We start from the raw sequence: 15,199 nt of genomic DNA on the forward strand, positions 1-15,199 counted from the left end.
ACGCGCGCCTCGAGCTCCTATCATACCGTGCCACCAGACTTCGTGCATAATGTACAGCTTACCTTGGAAGCTACTTATCGGTGTCTTATCGTTGTCAGACCGGTGTTGCGGACAAAATGATTCTGTTCACAAATATTAGCTCAAAATTTTCACACGCCGAGGAGATACTGGGTAACTCGTATATTCTTCAACTAGATACGCTAAAATTACGGTCGATTTGTTAACTACCTATCTGCAGATATGTGTTATCTAATCACTATAGCGCAAACGAACTATTTATTTTTACTTCGCAAAAACACGACTTTATACTCTTTAAATAGTACTTATTTATGTACTTTAATAGCAGTGCTTTAGTAACTTTGCCCAGATTGAAAAGAATGAAATTTTTATCTATTCAAATACGATAACAAAAGATGGCGTATCATGAATATTCATCAAGCTTAATGGAGCGTCGTAACAAAATAAGGTAGCGCGCGGAGCGTAGAGAATCCAAACGCGAAAGAGCCAGACGCGGTAACGTAAGCGTCGTAACTACGTCGACGTAAATTTCCTCCATCAACAGCGAACAAACGGTTCGTTTCAATCGTCAGTCCCGGCATTTCGCAATATTTTTATAGCCGTGCCCGCGCGTGCTCGTCACTCCCACGTCGAACGGTTATATCTCGAAACAACACGGGCCCCATTAATTGAAAAAATTCCGGCCGGTCGGAATCGCGGCGCGGCGCGGTGCGGCGCCGTAGATCGGCGAACGCTCGTTTATGCATTGTGCGCCGCTGGCGAAAAGGAGAAATAAAGCTCCTCCTCTTCCAGGAGCTCGATTCAAATTAAACTCACTTGGAGGTTAATGCGGTATGAAATGAAAATTGTAAATCGCGCGGCCACGGCAATGAAAAAGTTTCGCACGGCCGACCGCGCGTCGATGAGGTTCGTTCGCGAGCGCGAGCGAACGATATTTCTTCCTCGTTCTCGCGCAGACACCTCGCCAAACACCCGCTTTTTCTCTGTTCTCCTCTCTCTTTCTCTCTTTTTTTTTTTCATGAAAGCGTCAAACGAGCGCAATTTCGTCGCGGGATATTTATCGGCGTTGACAGTTCCGCGCTATATCCTTTCGTTACTGTTCCCTCCGCATTTTGCTGCAAATTTTTCATTCAAACGATGCTGAAATACATTCTCTGTACGCGGTGTAATACCGCGAAAAACACCGTTTATACGAGAATCAGACGATTTCTTTACATATACGTCCTCGACTCTCAAATGCAGTCTTCGCGTTTCTTGGTAATTAACCCTAACTGGCCTAAGATATAGTCACACTTATTTTCGAGTCCTTAATTCGTCACGCTCCGTGAGACCGATCGACTTCGTCGCTTTGTCATTTTCATTCTGATCAATATTTTTAAGCTTGTAATGTAGGAATTGAAAATACAGAGTCTGAATAAGATGTTTATGATAATATCAAGTCAAGAAAATGATTTGAGTTTAAAGTGAACTTATTACAAGGAAACTAGAAAATTATGTAAAAACTAGAAAACCGAAAAACGCGTTCAACGGTCCATTGGACCAGAACGTTCGAGCTAGGATTAATTTTAATCGATACGATTGTCGAACTGTTTCGAAATGCTAAAATTAGTCGATCGATTCATCATTCGTTTGCGGTAATTTAACTCATAATTAGTGAGATAGATGGGGAATATTACTCGTCGTGGTGTTAAGCAGCATTTCTCGATGCACGGAGCTCGACGATAAATGGCCGCAGTCAAAACTATATCGGCGGATCTCGGGACGTCCGGCGCACGTGCGTGACGAGCGGGAAACAAAGAGAGAACGACGAAAGGGACGGTTCGTTCGCCCGGCCCTTTCTTCTCGACCCCCTTTCTTCCACCTCGTTCCACCTCCGCGCCCCGTCGCCCTTTGCGCCGCGTTACGAAATCACGTTGAATCTGGAACGATGCGCGCTGTCATCCTACCTTCTTGCCACGCGCGCGCTCACTTTCACGAGAGCTTTTGGCAGCTGACGGCCCGCGGTCCTGACGGCCGCGGCTAAATTTGGAGAGCCGAGAAGGTGATGTATAAGCTCTTCGCTGTCGCGCACGTGTTTTGCCTGCGAACATCGTTGCGTGTAAGAGATGCAGCCGCTGGGATATATATATATATATATATATATAAATACCACGGGTCGTGCGGTAAAAACGGAGGAGAGCGGCGGATTGAGAGGGAGTGAGTCATCCCTTTGCGCGCGCCGATGTTCATTCATGATTTTTTTTCCTTCCGCGTTCGGGGACCGATAACCGTGGAAAGTACCAGTGCTGTTATCGCAACGGCACCCCACAACATAATAAGATGGATATAACGAAGAAAACGAGCGTCGATCGATTTTATGGATATGACACAGTAAGTATTATATATGTATATTTAGGTAATGTCTCGATTTTAAGTTTTACGAACGTTCAATGTTTATACGGTATATTCTAGATTCACCTATATATAATAATCTAATAATAGAAATAAGTTCGAAACGCGTATCTAAAGTAAAAAAAAAACTGAAAATTAGCGATAAATACTTTTCCCGGTACTTTTACAAGATAATCTAGTAACAGAAACCTTGCAAAGATAAAAAAAAATATGTCAGGTACATAAAGAAACATTTAAAAAAGACATTATTGAACAAAAAATTAACCGTTCTCAAAAATAAATTTCAAGAAACGATAAATGTAAAACAAAAGATAATTTCATAATTGATTTAATGTCACATTCGAAGCTTCTCGCGAAAGATCCGTGACGCACAAAGATTGCTTTAATCATATCCGCAACTTGTCAACTGTAAAGAGATTATTCATGATGCCGACAATGGCTGCATTTCGAGTGTTCTTACACATCCCGCCGTCGGGGAGCTGGAAGCTCCCGGAGAGATTCAGAGCAAGCGAGGGCAACAATGCGAGCCGAATCAGACGAAACGTCCGGGTTCTTTCGGCTCTCAAAGAGAAATCTACCATACCCGTATGCATACCTGACAATAGCGGCACGTGGATACAACTCTGTGTATACCTTTTACAGAACAGCTCACTATGTACATGGCGTCTGATCCATGACGGGGAGATCGAAAGAGGCACGGTAAATAGAAATGCATTGTGCGTGCATGACGTATACTTTAATAGAGTATCGTATCTTTGGCTCAAAAAATAGAAAAATAGAAAAATACACGAGACATATAAAAGAGACATTTAACGTATAAAAAGAGTGTACAAAAATATCACTGTTGTTTTAGTCGATATTGTTGATAGGATAAATTAAAAAATAGCTGGTTCGTAAAAAAAGAATTACTTTATTTAGGATCAGAAATATTTTGCCGTGATGGAAAAAATAATGGGAAACGGAAAATGGAGCAAAAAGATGGTAGAAGAGCCGTGTATAGAGGTTGTGCGATTTTTCGTAAAAAACCAACGAACGAAAACTGCAAAAATTGTACGGTAAGCAGTTATACCCGCGGTAAATATACGGTGGGTCGAGTTGAAATACTGATTCTCACACGGCGCGCGGCGGGTAGAATAAAGATAAAAAAAAGGTGTCGTAAAGTGATATAAACGGCCGCCCGATGAAACGTGCTAAATATACGCCGCTCTGTACCGCCGGTGGTTGATAACTCCCACTGTTTTTAATCTTAATGCCACGTGATTTACTCCTCGTGAACTCTTGCACTTTGGCGACCTTATAAACGCGGCCCGTTCTCGCTCGGCGCATAAAACACCGACTGCACAAAGGGGTTTCGAGAGCCACTTCACCGGCTTGATAGTGCGACACAATTGCATTAAAAAAAAGTCATCCCGCCACTCCGTTCCTTCGTCCACGCATTCACTTTGCTCCAGTAAGTGCCCTATACGCGACGTGCCCTTTATTCTTCGTTCTTCGTTCTTGAACGAAGCGTCAAGCAAAGGGTTGTTTCTTTTCCCGAACAAAACCAAATACTTCGAATCAGAAAAAATCGGTTAATTAAAGTAGCTAATTTATCTGCCGTGTTATATATTTAACGGCGGCGCAATTTTCGGCGCCTCAATTAAAGCCGTTGCCAAACGATTGCCCGCGGTTTCCTTGGAATCGCTCCTGAATCGCACAGTCCATGGTTGTCAGAAAGGAGTACGTGGAAACGAGGCTTGATTTTGGCACGGGATTTAGTCTAACGATATCCATCGCGCGCATGAAGCTGAGCAAAACGAAAGCGGTGTGCGCCACGGTGCTCCGGTATTTTCGAATCCATGGGCAAGGGATTCGCGAACACAACCCCGTTATTTTTAGAAGATGAAAGGGAAGGCAGAGCCTCTCGCGTCCGAGCCTGCGACATGCGAGATGGCTCGGAAAGCTTATACGCGGATTGTAAATATGTGAGCTCTTTCAAATTCGGTTTTATATCAAATATCTTCCCGGAGCATATCGAAGATAAAAGCGAGTTTCTCGAAGATATATTCTTGCTTATTGAAGACTAAATTCATTTTTTTTCTCATAAAAATAACTAGAAATTTTAACATTGTTCGTGAAGTATGTATAAATTCTTTTGTTTAAAAAAAATATTAACAACCAATATGCAATATGAATGCCTAAAAATTTACTATCTATAAATTCCTTATCTGTTTAATATTTGTGATAAAGCTCTAATATTTTAGCGAGAATATGCTAAAGTGAAACTTGATAAGAAAAATCTTATAACGGAGTAACCATTTATTATATAAATTTGCATAAAAGGTAACGTGAAGATAAAAATGACTTCCGACAAAAAAATTCTTAAGCCCTTGTAAATAAATAAGTGCGTCGTAAGAGAAATTGAGAGAACGCAAAATAAAGCACCCTGTTTGCGGCCTCAGTTCGCGCTACTGGATCTTTCTGAATCCTTTTCAAAAGAAGTGCCCTTTTGACGGTAAGAATACTAGACAGCCTCCCCGATTCCTGAAGAAAGAGACAGAAAGCGGAACTTACGTTCTCTCGAGGCAATTCAAGGCGTAGACAAGTGAGGGCCTAATCTTATTCTCAATATACCGCACAATATATATGTCCAAAAACGAAACGTAAAACCTGCATCAAGGGTACAAATTGCTTTCCCGGTCTCCCCTCGTTTCTCGCGACGCGTCGAACGCACTGGCGTAGAAAAAGTTTCATTGCGAAAAGCACGTTGTCACCGCCATCAATATAATCTTTCGTCACCGAAACGCGACAAAACCGAACTGTTCGATCTCCATTAAAATGTAATTCATTCGTTGTCAATAGACAAACAAAACTTTTGTTTTCGTGGCAACAAGTTATTTGCTAATCTACGCAACGCGTCCCACAATTACGAATTGTATTATTTCCAACTATATATATTTCGATTAACGTAGAGTCAATCTGTAAGTTCTTAAATAATTAAATTTTCGTGTTATACAAATAAATGGGAAAAGAAACTACAGCGGTGTTGAAATCGTAGCTTTTCTCTATTCTCCTCAGACAACAGTAACCCTTTCATCGCGCTCGTGTAATAACGCTCAAGAAGATACAGGGACTGCACGTGGGGATTTAAATATAAATCACCTCCGCACATATTATCTGGCTACGCTATTGCGTACGAGCGAGGACAAGCTACATACTAGACAGGCAACGAGAATGGGGCCCCGTAGAATCGTGGGGGACGACTTATTGACTTTGGCTGGCTGAATTTTCCGCCATTAAATTCGGAAAGAGAAAGAGAGAGAGCGAGAGAGAAACCGGGAGAAAGGGGCAGATAGCGGAAGAGAGTCGAAATAGGATAAGAGAGAAAGAGAGACGGCAGTGCGATGGGGGTTGGCTGCCAGCGGGGGTGGTCGGGCGAGGAGACACAGAACGTCACGGCATATGTCGTGTACCGCGGCACTATATGTAACACTCGTCCTTATGTATCCTGCGACTCCGCGGGAGCCTTTCGCTCGCTCGTGCACAGTGCGGTGCACTCGCGCCATGGCGACCGTGTGCGTCATAAATATCTAAGATACCTCCTCACTGATATAACCCGCGCGGTGCCGACCGACACACTCTGACGCAAATCAACTCGCAATCTCGCGCCCCCGATCGAAAAACGCGGAAATATTCTCTGCGGGCCCAAACGCGACGGCGGTTGACCGCACCAAACCGATATACGACGAATCCTGGCGATCGCGACTTTTCACATTCGCGCAACTTTGATTACGTTTCGTGTTTTTAAATTAATTACAAAAGTCTATGTCACGAGTTAGACGATTGTCCATTCTCCCTAAATGTTTTTTTTTTATATTTAAGATTCAAATTTTTACAATTATAATTATGCAATTATATTTATGCAATCTTATACTTATTATTTTTAATAGGTATTTGCGGGTATATTTGTTTCAATTTTTATATATTTTTTTCTTTCTCGAAAACTTTGTATTAGACTGTATATAATTTTGCTCATACAATTAGATAAAAATTTGTTTAAGTATTAGCGTAATATATATCTTAGGAGTTATTTTAGGACACATTACATCATGCATGTGAACGTTTGCCTTGGCAAGCGAAAGTAGCTAGAATATGTATATGTTCGGCATAAGGGCCCGCATGAAACTTAGCGCGAAAAGTAGCAACTGCGATAATATACACGTACTTGACGTAATCTCTAGAATTAAACATTGCGGAGGGCGAGGTGATAAAATGAACTAACGGAGTTTCTCATATTGCGTGTGTTTGCCGAAGAGCCGTTCCCCGGAATTTTTAATGATATTGCAGACGAGCTCGTTCTATAACGCGTAACAAACCTAAAATACATCGTGCAGTCATATTAAGCGTAACTATAATTGCATGTACACGCGATAACAATTTTCTCGCTACACGGCACGCATGATAACGGCAAAAATGAGAAGCGCGAAGAAGCGCCGCGATAACCAGCAGGCGCACAGTGCGTGTGTATGTATTTTTCAAATGAGATGTTCCACCAATCTGCAAGACTTATAAATATTTGAGGATACCGCAGGAGTATACTACTGTGCATATTCCGGCAAACAGCATGCACCGACACAAGAGTCTATACCCATTTCTTTCTGCAAATAAAGCGCCCTATATACCGTCCCGTCTCGCTTACATCGTTCCAACAAGAGATTTACAATTTGCCCCGGAAGATCTCCCCCGCCCCCCCTCCCCGCGCACCTATTTAATATTTATTCGCCTGCGCTGTTTCCGAAGACGGCTAATTGTAATCAAATAACGTAAGATTGGTAAGGGCAGTCTTAAATAAATTATTGTAGTCTGTCGCGTTCTAAAAAAAAAAAGATGAAAAGTAAACTTGTAAAATTCTCCCTGGGAAAATGAAGATTGCATAACTGCGCCATAAAAAGAAAACAATTATTTTCTTAACATGTAAATGTAATGTTACGTTCAGAGCGTGCGTAGTTTCTGGAGTTAACTCTGGACATGTCTATCGAATCGCCCCCATTGCCTCCGTATGCTTTTTCGAACTAACTTTTGTTATACAGCATTAGAATGGCGTTGACCAAGCAAATATTTACCGAGCGAAAGTTAGTGACATGGTAACGGTATTACGATACTTCGGCACGGAACCCTTCGTGGCAGTAGCTGGGCCTCGGGAGCTCTATGTCTGGTAGCCCGATTAATTAATCCACCTATACCTTAAATAATCAAGTCGCCTTGCGACAAAAGAATAACAGCGTGAACGCTAGTCGTTCCTAACCAATATAAATCGATTGTTCGTAAAATTTACAATTCAGATATGTAACGGAATTGCAACGGAAAAAAAAAACAATGTTGGAAAAGTTACCACAAGCCAGTTATCCCTGTGGTAACTTTTCTGACACCTCTTGCTGAAAACTCTTCAAGCCAAAAGGATCGATAGGCCGTGCTTTCGCAGTCTCTATGCGTACTGAACATCGAGATCAAGCCAGCTTTTGCCCTTTTGCTCTACGCGAGGTTTCTGTCCTCGCTGAGCTGGCCTTAGGACAATGTTGTTGAACTGTTATTGAATTAACAAGATTATTTTTAATTAGACTGCTATTATAGCTAATGCTATTAATACAACATCATTTTTTCTATGTAGAAAAAACGGAGATTTATGTAAAAGAAGAGACTTAAAGGTACACAAGCGAAATTTAAAATTTAATAAAATACATAAAGTATGAATGCAGGACGTGCTGCGTCAAATTTGACTTTTACTCGCCAGTTCGTGTAGTGAAGGAGAATCTCGCTTTTATACAATCTCGTAATCGTTTGAATACGTAAATATCGCGACATCCGAAAGCTCTCAGAGAGTACGGCATCAACAGAAACTCTCACAGGAAGAACGACGGGGGCACACTCTTCCGCTACCCGGAGTTAATAATTTATTCAGCACTATTCGACGTTCTCCAGGCATTTACCCCGGCGATGGATGAGAACGCGTGTGCTTTTCGCACGCGCGGCGTTTATTTAGGAACGTGAATACACGCGCTCACGGTATCAAAGGCTGGCGATGTTTCAAGAACTATTTTCGTTTTCTGGGGTGTCCCCCGAGCGTTGCTCACCGACCCGGCGTTCTCTTTTACCCGTAGTCGTGTTCCCGCACGAAGATAAGATGCGAAGATACGCCACGTACCTCATAACGCGTTTTCCGCGCAAGAGGCAATCCGCCAGTGTAAATTATCGTCTCCCCGCGCGGGAAAAAAAAACCTGGCGAAAGTAGTTGATTATATACAAAAACTTCTTATCTATAACCTAACTTTGTCGCGCACAACTTTTATCTTGATAAAGCAATATTGACCAAAGATAATTGGATCGCAAACCTGCAAATAAAAAAAAAACATTCAATGCGTAGAGAGATTCTTCCTATTTATCACAGTCCGCTTTGGGAATGGAAATTTAACTGATCGAGGAACTGATATAGACCAATTACTTTTATTATATAGTTACAGTATTATCAGAATATTAATTTTGCGGATGTGATTTAATACAATTCAAAAATTAAATCTAGAAAACATTTGATTTTCTCGTTATCTGTTTAAGATAGTTATAAGCGTGTATGTGTACGTGAAAATATGATTAATATGTATAAAACAACTGTTTGTACATTGTTATTATACCGTCTGAATTTTATCGCAATCGACGGATAGAATACATCGCGACATAACCGTCCATGTATCTGAAACGCGTCATAAATTCGGAAAGCCCAGATAAATCTTTAGAACGTATAAAGATGACAAAGAGGGCAGTTCTTTGTCCTTGACAATCTGACCAGGAATCGGGCAGCGGTATTTCGGACGGGCTCGAGACCACCAACGATTACCACCTCACCTCTTCGTCCCTATATACGTCATGCTTTGAGGGCGGTGCCGTCGCGATTTATCAACTATACCCCCGGCCACCCTACAACGCGTGCGACCGAAATTACCATTTCATACGCCGATTTGCCTCCGTCCGGGCGAATTTATCGGCGTCCCTTCGGCTTTCTTTTTCGTGTTCGCCGACTTATCGCCGCCCCTTATTCTCTTTTATCGTATTTAATCGCCGGGGTACCCCTCTCCACCTATCCCTGCCCGAACACTCGGCGCGTACCGCAAGAATCGCACTTGAGGAAAAGAAAACCCTTATAAGGCTCTCCATGCAGGACAGGAAACACGAATCACTCGCACGGTCTCGGTAGAAAGATCCCCGGCTACGTTCATTTCCCTCCTTCTCTCTACGATGACATGGAAATATTCTCCTGGCTCTCGTGGAGAATCGGGGAAGCCCAGACACTCTCTCTCTCACTTCCAGCAGTGTATAATCGATCTCGGCCGCGGTATTGTAATAGAGAAGTGCTCCGCGTTTGAAATTCCAAATAACGTGAATGCCACGACGAGATATGCGATACCACCCAGCCGTGTAAATTAGCAGAGCTTAAATATTGCAAATTGGTTGTTCCATTGTACACTTCAGTCATCGGATAATGTTGCGCGGGTAATGGTTTTGCGGTTTACAAATACAGCGCGCGGTGAATCTATAATTCCTATTTTATTGTAAATTTATCTTCTATAAAATTGCTGTCAACGTTTCGAATTGAAATAAACTAAACAGGGATATATATTGAAACCCGAACATTCATAGCTTTGGACAATTAATCCAGTTTGATACTTTATATATCGTATAAATTTGGATATAATTTACATGCACACACATACACACACTATGATATCGCGGTGTAAAAAATATTGTATTTTTAAAAAATTTCTGTTATCTCTCTCTCTCTCTCTCTCTCTCTCTCTGTGTGCCAAAAATATGAACGTAAAAAATTTCCAGGTAGTTTTTATTTGATTCCAGATATTTGTGATATACGTGATGATCTTTCTCGTCAACACTTGTCGCACGTTAACTAAAATACTCCACACGCAGAACCGAAGAAGTACCCCGTCCTACTGATTGTGAGACGAGCCATAAAATGTCAGACGGTTCACTTATTTCGTCGTGCACCCACCCTCGCGCTCGCTCGCCGATTTTCCACCACTTTAAGGCGCAATTTGCAAGCGCCCGTCCGACCCGATCCTACTCCGTCGTCGCTCGGTCGCTCCAGCGACGAACTCGTTGCCTCCTTGCCTCCCTTTCTTTTTCTACCTTTTTCTATCTCGCGCACGCCTTCGTCGGTACCGACTACTCTGACAACCCTCGACAACCGTAGTTTATCATTCCGCGTCCATTGTGCGCGTCTTCGCCTATCGACGACGACGAATCGCCATCCCAATTTTGATTAGGCGTAATATAGGTGCGATCAATGGCGTAATAATGAGAGACTGGAAACTCACCGAGATACATTTCTACCGCGATTGGCGAAGCTGCGAAATTTCGGCGAGAGTTGAGATCTTTAAAGAAGTGTAAAAGCGCGAGTAAATCAGAAGGATCGAGCATTAATGATCTCACTGAAACAAAAATTTTCTGCGTTTTAGTAAATATTAGTTTGTATATACAACTGTGATTCCATTTACAAAAATAAAGAAAATGTTTCCTTTTATTAGTATATGTGTATTGAGAAAAAATTACACTAATAAAAAGAAAAATTTTCTTCATTTTAATAAATGGAGTCACAGTTGTATGCAAACTAATATTTACTAAAATGCAGAAAATTTTTTTCTCAGTGTAGCATGAGGATTCGACGCATAAATCAATTTTTAATAGTTGACATATCTATGAGATTGATCTGAAGTAATGGCGGATCTAGTAATGACGGATTCTTTAACTGGTTTACGACCGATTTTTCTTCAAAAGAATTTAGGGGTAAAAAATGATAGAGAGATATATTAAGAATATTTTCTATGTGAAATACATGCTATCAATTTTGATTTTGCGGTAATAATTTATGACTATAATACGACATAGTTCAAATAAATAGAATTTGCTAACAGAACCTCGTTTATGTTGCATAATTAGATACTATATTAGCAAACTTATACATTATGTGAGTAAATCTTGTCTTAAATGATTAAAGAGTCTTCTGCACAACGTAATATTGTAAGTACAATTTAAAAAACCAAAACAATATATTATTCCTTGATTAGTATTACATATATTTGTTTTTCTTATACCAGGTCTAAAAAAAAAGAAAATTACAAGAATTTAATTTTGGCCAAAACAAATTAATGTAACGCCATTGAAAATGCGAAATTAAAATGCGATAAGATGATGATAAGATTAATATTTTTCGGATACGAGACAAATCGTTTCGTCATTACTTACAATAAATCATTTACATCCATATGTCGCGTTTCAGACGATGAGAATTCGATAAATCGATATCAGCCAAACATCATTAACAAAAAGGGCACAATTAACGGAAAATCTACGTGAGCCAAGCATCCGGTTCATCCCTCTGCCGTAATTATAAACGGGAATGGAATTCGCAGAATCAGCCGTTACGCCACTGTTATACCCTATGCAACAACACAGTCCGCCCCTCGCTTTCCCTTTCCACGAATTTACTTTCATCTGACGAATTTACCTCGCGTCGAATCAGCCTCGATTACTCGCTACCGATTAAAGCCCTCTTTCCCTTCGTGGCCCTTAGCGCACACGCGGTAGGTCGATAAACATTTTTGAACTCACCCTCCTGTATACCAAGCGACGTCGGAAACGAGTACATCGCCGAAAGTGGAAACATGTTTCCCAATAAAGCAAGTAAAAATACAAGGCAGTCCACAAATGAAATTTTATGTCCTAGAAATATAGAATTTTATTTCCATCTTTATTGAAGGCGGACAAGAGAGCAAGTCAGGAAAAAGTAAAGATAAAATAGTGCGATAAAACAATGAAAGATCAATAACAGCGCCTCTTGTAAAAAAAAGAGTCAAGATCAAATCAATGTCTAAGTTTTGAGCTCTGCGGGGCCGATATTTTCTTTTCTTCCACTTCCACTGTTGTTATCTATTTTCAAGATATCTGATTTTATGAGAGTCTCTCTATTAAATAATATTAATAGAAATATCATTAAAATGTTTTTCGTACATCGCAAATCAATGGAAAAACTTTGAGAAGAAAAAGATAAAAGAGTAACACTTGAAGTATATTTTATTTGGAGATCAAAATGTCAATTTTAGCACCAAGTTCCTCTAACTTGCTATTTAAATATATTTTAAACCTAGTAAATTTAAATTTACTAAGGTTTCTCAATTAAATAAAAATCTTTTCTGAGAGTTTCTCTCATTGTCAAACAGAAAGTTCTACCTTCCTTCGCCCAAAATAAGCTTCTTTATACACGGGAAAGATCATCGTTCATATTCGTGATTTTAATTTCCCGAAAACGATTACTTTAGATAGCCTTGACGCAAAAATAGAGATAAACGTCGTCGGATATCGTTTGTGCGCGGTTGGTTCACCGACGTTTAAATATTTAGAACTCTTCAAACAAGATTCGAGGACGCGCCAAAGCGCGGACTTTAACATAGGGGGAATCAAGAAATTTCTTCTCGACTCCCTCGCCCCCCTCCCGAGTAATTAAAAAATTCCGAGCGGCGGCGGTTTTTATTGCGTTTTTGCCTCGTCGAGAGCTTGTTGTCGTGCAGTCGGCCGGAAAGAATTGTTTAATTGCGACATTACTTGCAATGAAATGCGCGCGGAGAAAAATTTTAATAACCTGTGTAGATCGCTCGTTGATGGAACACAACAAGCGAAGAATTATGAAGGGAGAATTTTAGCGAAAGCTGGCCGGATAAAGATGACTCGCGATATTACACTACAATACTCTCCTTCAATTATGAGATATATGTTCTTTAATGGGAAACTTTCGGAGAAATCAAAATTCCTAGGACAAACGAAAATAATTTCTTCTAGTAAAAGCAATCAGTCAAATTTTCTTAATAATTGCACAGTATTTAATAACAAGCACATTTAATGAAGCAAATAATATTCCTTTTGATTTTGTTTTGCAATAAAATAAACTCGAGTTTTATTATGTATTTTCTATTCCAGTAACTATTTTAATCTCATTTTTAATCTACATATTTCCATAATCTGTAATTCTTTCTATTTCAATCGCTTGTAACTCACAAGCTGTTTATGTTTCGACATTCTCGTCACGAGGAAAAAATTATCTCACTCTTCGATGCGGAACATCGCTGCGCAAACGTGAAAAGATTCTTCTCCTCGCTCTCGCTCGCGGCCTTCTTTTTGTAACCATATCTGCGCGGGGAATAAACAAGCCGAAATAAATTGAAGCGCTATGGGAAAATATATCTACAAATAGTATCGACCGGTGCGCCAAGATTCCTCCTCCACCCGGAACATTGTCCGTCCGGCTTCGCATGACCGCCGCACAACTGCTTACTGCACGGGAGCACGATTTCGTCGGTATTGGTTTCGCTTCCGATCGCGCTGTTATATAATGGTGCAATTTAGCGAACCGGCGCAGCGTTAAGGTATAGGCGTCTCGCTACGTGCTAGTCATGTGACTGTTTGTATATTATAGGTTTTCACGTTCAAAAATATATTTCAGGCAATTTTTGCTAAGGGAAAAATAATTTTATGACGTATGGTGTAAAATTTCATACGTGACAAAGTATGTTACTTTTTCCAAATTATGTGATTTTCTCATTTGACTCCGTTTTGATCGGCTGATCGTGCGAGTCGTCGAGAAAGGTTACAACTTTACAAGTGAGAAGAATACTTTTCGATTGAATTTTGACAATTACCGAGAAAGGGTTTCAAAACGTATGACAGGAGTGTCAATCACTATCCACGTCGGCTAAAAAAGACGAGCCTCATAACCTGCAACTACAGTGATTAGCCATCGGCGTTGCCAAGTCTTCCCAACTTCACCTCGACCAAAAAATGTCTGCTCGATTACCGCATTTTCACTAAAATAAACTAGAAAATTAGCAGCGAAATCTCCGGTAAACTATATATTTTATGGTTGCATCGGATTCTTCGAAATCTAATGTACAAAAACAATGTTTTTTCTCACTTCATCTAATCGAAAAATGCGAAAAAATGTGATTGAAACCGTGATAGAGCCTTCTTTTTCGTGCCGTCTGTATAATATGAAGCAATGCAAAATTTGTGATTTTTCGAGATCGATTTTCTAGAGTAAATAGTCGGTAAGAAGCCACAGAAAAAATCGACTGCAAAGCTGATCATATAATTTGATATAAAATCCAAAATCGAAAACTTTATCTAATATACATGCCCTGACGAGACGACTACCTTAACGCGATCTGTCCCGTGCATTCGATACAATATCGATCTTAAGCAAGGAGCATGTCAAGGGTACGGTCGAAGTGGACACCACCGGTATTTCCGTATATGCGACTGTCTAGCTATTACTGGCAAGCTCGTCGATCACTATTTCCGGACTTTATCTCGATACGACGCGAGTTCGACCGCAGTCCGACAGTGTCAGCATTGATAACCGCATGCAGTAAACAAATCGCAAGGTACGAGAAACTATATCCTTTACGATGCAAAACGAGTTTTATATGTTATTATGTTCCCGGCGTATATCTCTTTGCGTCTCTATTTTTCGTTATATACAATTCTCAGTAACATACTTTACCCCGCATAAAAATTAGAAACATAAAACAGCTTTACGTCATGTGGGATTTCCTTTGACGCGGCCGGCAATTAAGGCAAATTCGTTCGGCGTTTGTATACGTGCTTTATCGTGTTTTTATTATGTCGCGACAGAAATAAACGCACGGTAAAACGAAAACACACATATTTCACATTAATATTTCAATCTCACGTCGAT

The 15,199-nt window shown here is 40.5% G+C and overlaps 1 protein-coding gene and 1 long non-coding RNA gene across 8 annotated transcripts in view; one reads left to right on the top strand and one right to left on the bottom strand.

The window, feature by feature from the left end:
• Window positions 1-15,199, bottom strand: part of Trim9 (E3 ubiquitin-protein ligase Trim9) — a 102,696-nt gene that overhangs the window by 55,966 nt on the left and 31,531 nt on the right. The window lies entirely within an intron of this gene.
• LOC143905350 (uncharacterized) overlaps window positions 14,841-15,199 on the top strand; it is a 29,525-nt gene continuing 29,166 nt past the window's right edge. For 2 of the 3 annotated variants that reach the window (XR_013259170.1, XR_013259172.1), the window contains exon 1: window positions 14,841-14,885. This is a non-coding gene — a long non-coding RNA (uncharacterized LOC143905350). The remainder of the gene's footprint in view (window positions 14,886-15,199) is intronic. The other variant, XR_013259171.1, reaches the window with a different exon arrangement.

Source organism: Temnothorax americanus, unplaced genomic scaffold (genome assembly GCF_048541705.1).
Source record: "Temnothorax americanus isolate GAGA-0224 unplaced genomic scaffold, ASM4854170v1 Scaffold6, whole genome shotgun sequence".
Lineage (NCBI taxonomy): Eukaryota > Metazoa > Arthropoda > Insecta > Hymenoptera > Formicidae > Temnothorax > Temnothorax americanus.